At 37.0% G+C, this 11,990-nt stretch overlaps 1 pseudogene; it reads left to right on the forward strand.

Annotated features, from left to right (window-relative positions):
* The first annotated feature begins 184 nt into the window (after positions 1-184).
* LOC109977356 (solute carrier family 22 member 13-like) lies at positions 185-7,103 on the forward strand (annotated as a pseudogene).
* Positions 7,104-11,990: the final 4,887 nt, after the last annotated feature.

The following is an 11,990-nucleotide window of genomic DNA, read 5'->3' on the forward strand; positions in this document are numbered from 1 at the left end:
TTGTTTTCAGACTGACAGACATATGCAAAGTTATATATATAAAATACTGGACATATATATCTGCAAAGAATTAAACGTCAAAATCAGTTGAGTTTTGTTTCTATGTTTCTAGCGGTTAACTACCAGTCCAAGCAAATTTAGCTTTTTAATCCTTGCTCAGAAGTCCATTTGTAACTAATTGTCTTTTATCCCTTTTGAAATGATAAAATAGTATTTCAAATGTGTCTTGAAAAGCTCACTTACACATCTAAAATCAATTATTTTATTTGAGACTAACATTATTAAACATTTTCTTAATTTGAAGACTTTTCTTCTCATAAAATGTGCAAACTACTGTCTGTTGTCAACCCCCCACGTGTGTCACATCTTAAGCCTCTTAATATAAAATCCCTCCTGAAAATGTCCAGACCTTGGCCAGTATGTTGAGGACATTAACGTCCAAATCCATTCAACCAGACTTTTCCTGACGTAAGAAATCCAAATTGTACCTACAGTATACCTTTTTTACTACAACACTTTGTTGGTTTTGTGGAAAAAACATGGTGTTTTTTTTTTTTACTTCACACATGGCTCTGTTAAAAAATCTGAATCCTTTGTGTAAACTGCATTTAGAACATATACAAAATAACAGCAGGTTAGGATCTATTTTATGAAAATACAACTTTTTTTTGTCAAATATGGGCAGTAAAGCTTGTTTTAACACAAACAGATATGTTGAAACCAACAATTCAAATTAATTTCTATGAGCATCAGTAAATGGATCTCTGTTGTTGCATGTCTGTGTTACAATTTATGTTTTTTTATGGATCAACTGGTTTTCTACAGGACATGGACTCGGATTGGCGAGGAATTTTATGTGGAAATCCAAAAATATAAGTATTTTCAGTTTTCATCAAATAATGATTTGGATTGTGACATTTATGGACAAACCATTTAACCTGCGTTTACCCCGTTTCACCTCAGTGTTTGTGGTTTGTGAACGTTGTTCATTTGTGTTTGCATTTTAGCTTGACCAACAAACGCATTTCTCTCAACAGGGAATCATCTCTGGGTTACATTTTACTAATATGGTTTCAGTATGGAGCCCAAAAAAGCCACTTGAAGAACCCATGGGCTAACCAATGAAGGGCCTCAATAAAAACATTGGCTGGGACCCAGTTGTGTATCCCATTAAGGCTCTGTGTGGGTGTGCTTGCTGAAATATACAGATAACATTCAGAAGTTGGGTTCAGGTTCAAGTTAAACATCAACAGGTTTTGTTTGGACCTGCGGTACACAGACATTCAAACCTTCAGTGTAAGACAACAGACTCTAACATGACGGATTTCGGGGAGATCCTGAGGCACATAAGAGAGTTTGGATTATTCCAGAAGCTCACTCTGCTTGCACTCAGCTTTCCAAATTTGGTTCAGGCTTTTATTTTTGAAAGTTTTCTTTTTGTGGAGTTTGATCCGGATCGACACTGTAACACAGACTGGATCCTCAGTGCTGATCCTGACCTGAGCCCAGAGGAGCAGCTGAACCTGACTCTGCCCCGGGAGGAGGATGGGACCTTCAGCAGGTGTCGGATGTTCAAACCTGTGGACGGGAACATTAGTACCATCAGGGAGCACGGACTAAATGAGATCACAGGGTGCCAGAATGGATGGGTGTACATCAACAACATGTATGACAGGACTGTGGTCACTGATGTAAGTAAGGAGGTGTGAATAAGCAAACATTTATTATTCATTTATTGTGTTTCAGTCACATTAAAAATGTCATCAAACATTTTTTTTGACAGTTTAACCTAGTGTGTGACAACGCTAACTTGGTGGAAGTAGTACAGACGGTGTTCATGGCCGGCGTTCTTATTGGTTCCCTCATATTTGGACCTTCTGCTGAATCGTATGTAAATACTATGCAGACGTTTTTTTTTCCTCTTTCATGTTAAGAAATAACCACACACATATCCCAAGTATGTATATAATTTTATCATATCAACAAGGGCAAATGTGCAATAGGCCTACCTATGACAATGTGCACACATGTACATGTTTTCAAGTGGTAAAAGACACACAACCTTCAAACATAAAGGGGTGCTGGGCTAAATAATAAGTGGCAGGGGGCCACACCCACTACCATGCCAAAAGGACAAACTGCTAATTTTTGGCCCCTGTGCCATATTTCAGCCACCTTGAGCAAATATTTTGGGAGGAATTTAACAGCGAGACTCAACAACGGGTTTTACATCTGTTAACTCAACAACAGGTCAGGATGAAAACACCACTAGTGTCTGTGCGTCTTAGAATTATAAAGCATTGCTTAGTCTCTCTGAATGGATCAGGATGGGTTTGAAAGTGTTAAACATTGTTTCTAGGAGTTCAGTTCTACAATGTTTAGGTTTCAGGAAAAATGTAACTGTGTCTCAGTGAGCCCCATCAAACTAAAAAACATCAATACTGCAACCCTAGCAAGAAAGCTTGTTTTTTGTGTCAATTTAAGCAAAATACATTGACATCTAAAAAAAAGAAAAGGTATTCCATTATTTGAGATGAGATTCAACTTTATTGTCATTACACATATACAGGTATAGAGTAACGAAATGAGGTTTGGCATCTCACCAGAAGTGCAAATAAGCAGAAAGTGCAAGAGTCTGTGCTATGTACAGTAATTGAGTGCAAGAGTCTGTGCTATGTACAGTAATTCTGTGCTATGTACAGTGATTCTGTGCTATGTACAGTGATTCTGTGCTATGTACAGTGATTCTGTGCTATGTACAGTAATTGCAAAATTTACAGATGTAGCCAAAAAAAAGTGAATTATGAGGTATATCTGGATGGCTGGCTTAATGGGATGCAATAAAAATAAATAAATGCTATAAATAAGTAATGCTACAAAATAAGTGTGTTCTTAGGATTATAATATACAGATTAAGATGCAGTGAGCATCTATACTAATAATATACAGATTAAGATGCAGTGAGCATGCTATACTAATAATATACAGATTAAGATGCAGTGAGCATGCTATACTAATAATATACAGAATAAGATGCAGTGAGCATGCTATACTAATAATTTACAGATTAAGATGCAGTGAGCATGTTATACAGTTTACAGATAATTTACAGAATATGAACGTACTATAATAATTTCAGGTCAAGAAGGCATGTATTTACTATACATGCATGGAGCCCAACAAATTGACTGTACATTGCCATGGCATGCATAGCAAGGGGACACGTTTCATACTGACACACTTTAGACAGTTTATTGGGGAACAGGTATAAAGAAATCCCTCTGTGTTGTCTAAAAAAGGTCCTTCAAAGTCTCAAAGTTTTCTTGAACAAGGTTCTGCAGCAGCTGTGAGACTCCTTAACACGCTGTGTATCTGTACTTCTCTTTCTGTTGCAGGTTTGGTCGCAAATCAAATCCCTATTGTTATATTGTTTGTTTTTATCATAGCAGCAGCATTAAGCCCAAATTTCTACCTGTATTTAGCCTTCCAGCTCATAGTGGGAGTTGGAGCTGGAATTTTTCGAGTCAACTGTATCATACTGTGTGAGTACTCTCAGTTCCTATAACACATTTAACTCTACTTATTACATATCATGAATTTCAAAGACCTTTAGATATATACTTTATAATATACCTGAGACAACATATTAAAGAAACCTACATAACAGAAATTTGATGGTTCATGGCAATGTCATTATTTCAAAATGAGCTGATTATGATGTTTATCCTTTAAATTGTGAATAAAATCAAAATATGTGAAATGTTCCCATGTTACTAAAACATGCTGTGTATGATTCTTAACTCAGCCACTGAGTGGATTTGGTGCAGTGGGTCAATGCATCCTCGCTGGTCTGATCTACATCATGAGAGACTGGAGAGTCACACAACTCATCACAGCAGCTCCACTTACTCTTACCGTCGTCTACATTTGGTGTGTATTACCTCTTGATAATTTCCATTTTTGTTTTATTTGTAAATTACAGAATATCTGATCAGTCGGTTTGTTTCTGTCAGGTTTATTCCAGAGTCAGCCAGGTGGTTGTTGAACAGAGGAAAGACAGAAGAGGCCAAACAGCTGATCATGAAGGCAGCAGCCATCAATAAGCGCACTGTTCCAGACTACGTGTTGGAAAAGGTACTGAACCTTCCACATTAGTTTTCTTACAATATGGACTTTTATAAGAGGTAGATGTAGCCACTTTGACTTAATGTATTGGTTTGTGAACTCCCCTTTTGGTACCCTAACTTTGGCATATTAGCTATTGTCATCTTGTTCTGTTTTTGTTTGTTGTTTTTTTTTTAGCAAGAAGTGACAATATTTGAATGAGAGGGTGAATCTCTATGGTTGAAATTAAGACTTGAAACAAGGAAAATGTTAACAGGCCTGATAAATCAGTAGGGTCATTTTCTCATCATGTTCCATCAAATTGGACTTCTCTTAAAACAAGTAGGGTGCTCCCCCCTCTGGTCATTAGAAAGAATGCAGGCTGTTTGCATTTGTTTCAGGTATTGAAGATGGACAACACTTCCCCCCCTGTTTCAAAAGTGAAATCCAATATGATTTCTATCGCTGTTCCTCCTCTTTTCTGCCAATCACACAGTGCTAGAAGGGCCTCATTTTCCAACAGAGCTGTCAATCATATCGTTATAACTTTTTTATAGCATCAAATAACAACCAAAACTCAACTTCTCTGAGAAACAAACTCTCAGACACATATCAGTGTGATTAGACCTAACTTTAAAACACAAACCATGTTTGAGATACATTTATGTGCAGTGTACTTTCATTTTATAGTTTGACTCATGTCCCATTTGTTAACATTGAGGAGACTGTTCATGACCTGTACTGCAGTCAGTCAGTAGGGGGAGCTCTAAATATAGGCTTCACTTTTGGGGAGCCTTTGGGGATCTTTTATACAGTCTCATTGTGCTTTCAAAAAATATAGTGTTGAGTTTGCCCAAAGAAATTAGCTTATCTAAAAAGCGACCACATAGTTAAATTGGAACACATCATAATTAAACACCATTAAGCGCTGGCAGCGGACAAAATTGTCCTTGGCTTGAGCTGCAATTGCCTGTGGCCTGAATTGTTTTGTTAGCAGGTTAATGTTAGGACGGCGTCCCGTCCATGTAAACCTGATGTAAATGCGGCTCTGACAATAACACAGCTTGCGGGACTTGCGTGTCTCACTCATTGTAGACTGTCATGACTCAGAGGGACATTTACATTTAGGATATACTGGACTTCTGCTGTAATTATGTTTAAAATGTTGCACATTCTATCTTCAATTTTTTACTCTGTTGATCATTTTTTATTGCAGATTGATGTGAAAGAAGTTGGAAACAAAGGAGGCATTCAAGTTTTATTTAAATCCCCTGTGCTGATGAAATATTTCTTTATAATTGTACTGGCAATGTGAGTTGAAATTTCCAAAAACTTTACTTTTTTAAAATTCAGAATGGATGAAATTACTGTGTGTAACTTTTAAGCGTTTACGTGTATAAAGACTCTACATATGCTAAAGTTATCATGTGGATATTATAAATGCTATAAAATATATCCTATATTTAATTAGTTGTGCTCAGTTGAACCTATGTGTCACATTTGTGTCTTTGCTGCAGGTTTACTACGACCCTTGTGGTGTATTGCCTGTTCTTCAATATGGCAAACTTAGCCTTGAGCATCTTCCTCACTCAGTTCTTGTTCAGAGCAATTGAGATTCCAGCCCACACACTCAACATGTGGTTGCTGGAGGTTTTTGGAAGAAAAAAATTATTGATAGCTACAATTCTGTTTGGAGGAATCTCTTGCATACTTATCCTGGCTGTTCCTCAGGGGAAACTCCAGCACATATAAGCAAAGCACTATTTTCTACCATGCCCATTTAGTTATAAAAAAGTTGTTTTATGCATGGTATGTTTTGTTTTTTCAGGATGTAACAACGCTGTTACGGCCTTAGCCGTCATAGCGTGTGTTCTCCTGATGTGGGGGGGTACAATATGCTGTATTTTTATCCAAGAGCTGTTTCCAACATCTGTAAGGTAGGTGCTCAATGACTTTAAAAGTAAACTTTAAAGAACTTGAGGAAAACATCAACATATACATTTCTTAATATTTACTTGCTTCTGTTTCTGATTAACTTCTGATAACTTCTGTCACAATTTACTCCACTTGTTCCCATGGCCACCATTTTTAAATAGCTTAGCATTTCAGGTTATTCTTCAGACATGTTTCATGTGGTTTTCTCAACTATTTTACAAATACATCATTGAAAGATCTTCACAAATTTTATTTACATAAACGTAAATACACCAATACTTACTTTGACAAAAATACTTAGCACTTCTCATGTGTGATTCTCGACATCACAGAGAGGTAGAAATTATGCTTCCTGATATATCGCCACATGAACAAGGTAGTGGGTCAACTTACCCCTTGGCTCCTCTCAAACCAAACTTTTAAAAATTCAAACTTGTTTATTGTGCGCCATTTCCCTCTCATATGTTCTGCTAGCTGTAGCTATGGTGTGTGCAGACTGCTCTATTGACAGCTAACTTTGTTGACTTTGGTTTTGTTAGCATTCTTGGGAATCATCTAAATGTGTTTCTCTATCAAGTAAACTTAACAATGGCTAAGTTGTGTCAGCCACTCATACAAGTCTGTGTTTTGGGTGAAGTCATCTATTGAGTGTTAGCAGATTCGTGTCAGACAGCAGACATCTCTGATATGCTCCACATTCAAAATACTGCTTCTGAAATGTAGCTTGATATGCCGCCACCTCAATGGATCAATTGAAGAGCTAAGCTACTGAGAAGCTATTTGATATCTGAACGTGTAGAAACTCCACTAGTATTTGCAGTATAGGCTAATGCCCCTGCTAGGCTACTTACTGTTACTTCCTCACGCTGCAAACGTATGTTGTTTATTTCAACAATAAAAAACTTGTGTGAAAGTGATATTTGACAATGTGTCAGAGCCAGGCTAACAGTGTCCAGTCTTTATGCTAAACCCAAGCTGTAGCTCTAGCATTGAAATAATCAAGTGAAAACTTGAAACTGACTGCATGTAATTATTAATGGCTGGATGACAAAGGGCAGAAAGCAATCATGTGTCCCACAATGTAAAAGTATTGCACTAAAAAAACGTATAAAACTTGGGTCTGGCCTGAAGGTGAGGCTGAAATGTATAATATACTTAAAGGCACCTATATTGAACTTCAAAGTGTCATCAAACAAGCATTATAAGTGCCCAAAGTAATTTTATTACACATGAATCATACATTCAAAACACATAACTTTTATATAAGTGTATTGACAGCTTCATTTTCTCATTTGTAAACAAACATATCATAAACAAATCAAACGTAAAACATATTGACTCTTTATTTTATTAAAAGTTTATTCATGGAAAGTAACTTTGAAAAAAATGTATCAGTACATAAAATTTCATGCTTCTCTTGATGTGATCTATTTTAACTTAATCAAACCATGTGAAAACATTTCCATCTTCTAAGTGTAATGTAAAGTCCATATTTGAAAGGCTGATAATTGTCACAGAATTTATTTGATACATATTTCAAAATGAAAAGGAATAGTAAATGAATCAAGTTGTTCTGTTTTCTAAACTCGTTACATTTGAATGATTATTGTATCAATTTTTGTGCATTTCAGAAACATTGTGCCGTACCATTTTTATTACTGTTGTGCATCCAAATTTTTTTTTTAATCATGTAAACATTGTACTGCTTTTACCCGAGTAAATCATCCATCCAGCTACTGTTGGTGACAGTATTTTTTGCTGGTTGCTCACTGCTGTTGTTGTCGGACACTAAGAGACTGTCCCCAAAAAAATCCACATCATTCGGCTCAGACACTGGCAGCAGCTGTGGTTCTGATGCAAAAATGTCACCTGCAAAAAGATCTGTCTGTGCTGAAGGAGCCACAGCAGAAAATGTATCTGCACCGAGTAAATCGTTTAGTGAGTCAGAAGTTTGAGGGCTGGATGGCGACAGCATTGAAAACGCATCTACAGTGCCTGAGACGTCACTGACTCCAAATATGTCATCGGGAAAGGCAGAGGGTTGGTTTGTCAAGGCACTGGCTCCATCTTGATGAGGCTCATTATCAGCTGGTGATTGAGTGAACAGAAAGTCATTTGAACTGAAGATGTCAAAGTTGCTTTCCTGCTCATTGGTCTCACCGCTTGGATTAAAGGGACTTTGATCTTCTGTTTGGTTTACAGACGATGAATCAGGGACAATAAGAGAATCCGTCAGGCTAAGCATCCCCTCCCCCGCAGCCGATATTGAATCAGTTTGAGATTCGAGCAGACTAAAAGTATTAGCAGGAGCCACTTCGGACAGAACCTTGTCACCTAAAGAAGCTGAAAATGGATCACTAGGCTCAAGTGAACCAAAAACATCAGAAGATTCTTGATGAAAGCCATCATTGGTATCAAGTAGCGCTCCACCAAACAGGTCTTGTCCTTCTACGTCTCTAGCATCAAGCAGTCCATTTGGCGTTTGAGCTGATTCATCAGTATTTATCTGAATAGCAAATGGGTCAACATTGGCTGAACTGAAACTATCCCCAAAAATATCATCATTAAATGGAGCTTTGAATTCTTCATCATCTATTTGCTCTGCTATTGACTGGATGCTTAATTCATTGGATGCTTGGCTCTCTAATTCAACAGTAATGGGAATATCTTTAGACTCAGCTTTTTCAGGCTCAGTGGAAGACAAGCAAAAAGACTGACTCCTTTGTGAATCTGAGTCTTGATCATCAGTTGAATCAGTTCTTTCTGGAGCAGTTAGCTCATCCAATGTTTCACTTGCTGCTGTCTTGAGCAGGTCAGATGGCTCTTTGCTTACTGTCTGACTTTGTGTGTTGGGCTCTGGACAAGGTGACTCTTCTTTTTTATGCTCTACAGCCTCTTGTTCCTGCACTAGTACTTCCAACATGTCACCTATCTTTAGTGTTTCTTCAGGAGCATGCTCCTTTACCTCTTCAATTGTTTTGTGATCAGTATTTGTGTCATTTTTTTCTTCTTGCGTTTCCAGTTTCGTTGTGTCCTCAGCCATCTCTGAGGATGATTGAAACAGTCTTCCTAAAAGTCCACCACTTGGTTTGACATCTGGTTTCTTAACATCTTTGGGTTCACCTTTGTTCGTCTTGTCACTTCCAACTGTTGTGAAGAATCTCGATAAAGGACTCTTTCCTTTGGACCAGGATCCAAACTTGGCCTTTGGCTTTTCAGCAGGTTTTGCAGAACCCTTCAGTGACTTTGTTCTTACAACAGGCTTCCTCAGACTGACACTTTCTTGGTCATTGGCAGAATCAAAAGTCTTTCCTAACTGATTTTTATTCTCCTCAAGTTCAGCCTCCTCTCTGTTCAGATGTTCTGTAGGAGCACTTGGATTTTCTGATTTAATTGGGTTGACGGTTGGATTGATATCTGATCTCTCAGTTGGCTCTTGATGTTCAGCAACTTCTTGAGTGGATTTAATAGTATCAGTGAAAGCATCAACTGATTCCTCAACCTTTTCTACATCTCCATCCATAACTGTTAACTCCGCCTGACTGCTCTCCACCTTAACTTCTGGCTCTTGGTTTGATGTCTTGCTTATTGTTCTGTTACGTTTAAATTCAGGGATTTCAAGGAATACCTCACCTTTGCTCTCCAATGACAAATTGTTAGTATTATTTTCATTACTGACATCTTTTGTACCCTTGGAATGACTCAGCATGCTATCTTCAGTTGGGTCTGAGAGCTGAGTAGTGTCCTCTTTGTCTTTGTCTCCTGGGTTCGGTTGAGAGGATAGTTCATACTGAGCAACGTCAACTTTTGGAGAAAACCTTACAGACTTCTTAGCTTTATTTGGATAATTGTCCTGCATTTTGAGATTTGGTATGTGGTTGGTTTTTGGAGTTGGTGTCACATTTTTCTGTTCTGGTTTTTGGTTTGTGTCAGTTACACTTTTCTCTCGGGTTGGCGCCGAAAAGTTAAGCACTCTTGGAGTGATGCCGTCCACACTGTGTTTGAAAGGCCCTGCTTTGATTGGATCATTTTTTGTTTTGGTTTCCTTTGAGCTGACCTTCTCATTTGAGTTATAAACTGTTGTCTTAGATACTTCCTTTATGTCTGAGATGGAGAAGCTTGACATTGCCTTCACTTTGTCCTTAGTTTCTCCACCATGGTTAACCTTTACTTGGTTGGTGTCACTCTTTGGATGCTCTGACAAGCTCTTACTAAAAGAAGATGCTTTGCAAATGTCTGATATCTTGTTTTTCATGTAAGTTTGCTGTGATGGATTCACCCCTGCACTCTTCTTCTCTGGTGGCCAGCTCATTTTTAGTTTGCCCTTAACATCAGTACTACTACTACTGGATCCCAACTGTCTTGCAGGTGACTTTGTGACAAACACATTAGCATAAGACTCTCTGATGCCATCAGTGTTCAAGTTGCTTTTTGTACTTTTTGTCATTTTAGGAGTAGATCCAGCATCTGGCTCATCTGTGCATTTATTTTTCTGAAGCCAGTGGTCTTTATGTTGCTTGTGACCAAATCCTTCATCATAATTCCCTTTTCTTTTGAAAAGCTGTTGGTAGTGAGAAATGCAGTAGAATTCCCCATAAAGAGATGAATAGTTGTGAATGCTGCAATGAAGTAAAACAAAGTATGTTGTTGTATTCGGGCCAACATTCAAATAAATTTGTTATATGATTTGTAATTAGTGCTAGACTAGCTTCAATCATGATTTCAATGGATTGGAGAATTCAATAATCACATTTTAATTTCTTAAATCCTCACTAACAATGGCTTTATTCATTATTGCCATTGTTATAATCAACTAAGTTTACGTTTCAATTATGATTAATATCTTTTATAAGCGATGATTAGAGTCATTTTATAATACTCTGAAAGATATCTCACCTGAGCTTCTTCTTACAGTGTTTACAGCAGAAACAGCTGTTATGCAGGACAAGTTTATTGGCCACCATTTTTTCCATTGGATAGACAGGTGTCAGACAGGCAGAACACATTTCCTTGGCGGGTGACAGGAACTATGACGATACAACAAAATAATTTTAACGTGACCAGGATGCTTCATTAAACATTTGAATTCAAATAATCTTTCTATCGTATTTTTAATTTATAAAAAAATATGCAGGTATATTTGAGTGGTTTATTATGGTTGAATGATACATTTTCTATGTTTTCAAGCTACTTTAATAAAATAAAAAAAACTTTAAATCAATGCTCACATCAACAGCATTGTTTTACTTGAAGGAGCCAATCTGAATTATTACAATACCATTGAATATCACATATCTAGCTTTGATTTGTTGCAGATTTATTGTTAGAATTAAGGCAACCACAGTTGTGGAAACATTTTTATTTGAAAAAATGTATAGGTATAACAAGTGCAGTCAGCAACGTGGAGACCTAACTAAACATATTTGAGCAGGGCTGTTTTTGTACCAAGAGAAAATAAATTAATAGATTTTTGAAACATGCAAATTTCATAATCCTCCCCATAAATCAATATCAACTCAATTATTTGTATGTGATGCATAGAGGGTGCTTTTGAAGTAATGTGTATGTATGCTATGTAATTGACATAAGACTCAAATTTCAGCCAAGAAGCCAACATTTTTCTAGAAAATAATGGTGCTAACATACAAGTGATGTCAATAGCTGATGTGGATGGTGTCCTTCTGTCAGATATGTCAGATAAATTAAAGACTTGGTTAAAAAAGATATAAAATGATGATTTAAAATGGTATATTTTACCCATTATTGTAAAAATATAAACAAAAAATGTATTCATTTTTAAATGAAACCATTGTCATGAAGTCAGATTTATGCTCAAATTAAATTAATAAGTAATTTTACACATGACAGCAACAATGTAGGTGCTTGCTGCTCTTTACACATAAAAATGAACACACCTGTGTATATTTATTAAGTTTTGGCCATGTCCACTC

Source organism: Labrus bergylta, chromosome 4, assembly GCF_963930695.1.
Source record: "Labrus bergylta chromosome 4, fLabBer1.1, whole genome shotgun sequence".
Taxonomy (NCBI): domain Eukaryota; kingdom Metazoa; phylum Chordata; class Actinopteri; order Labriformes; family Labridae; genus Labrus; species Labrus bergylta.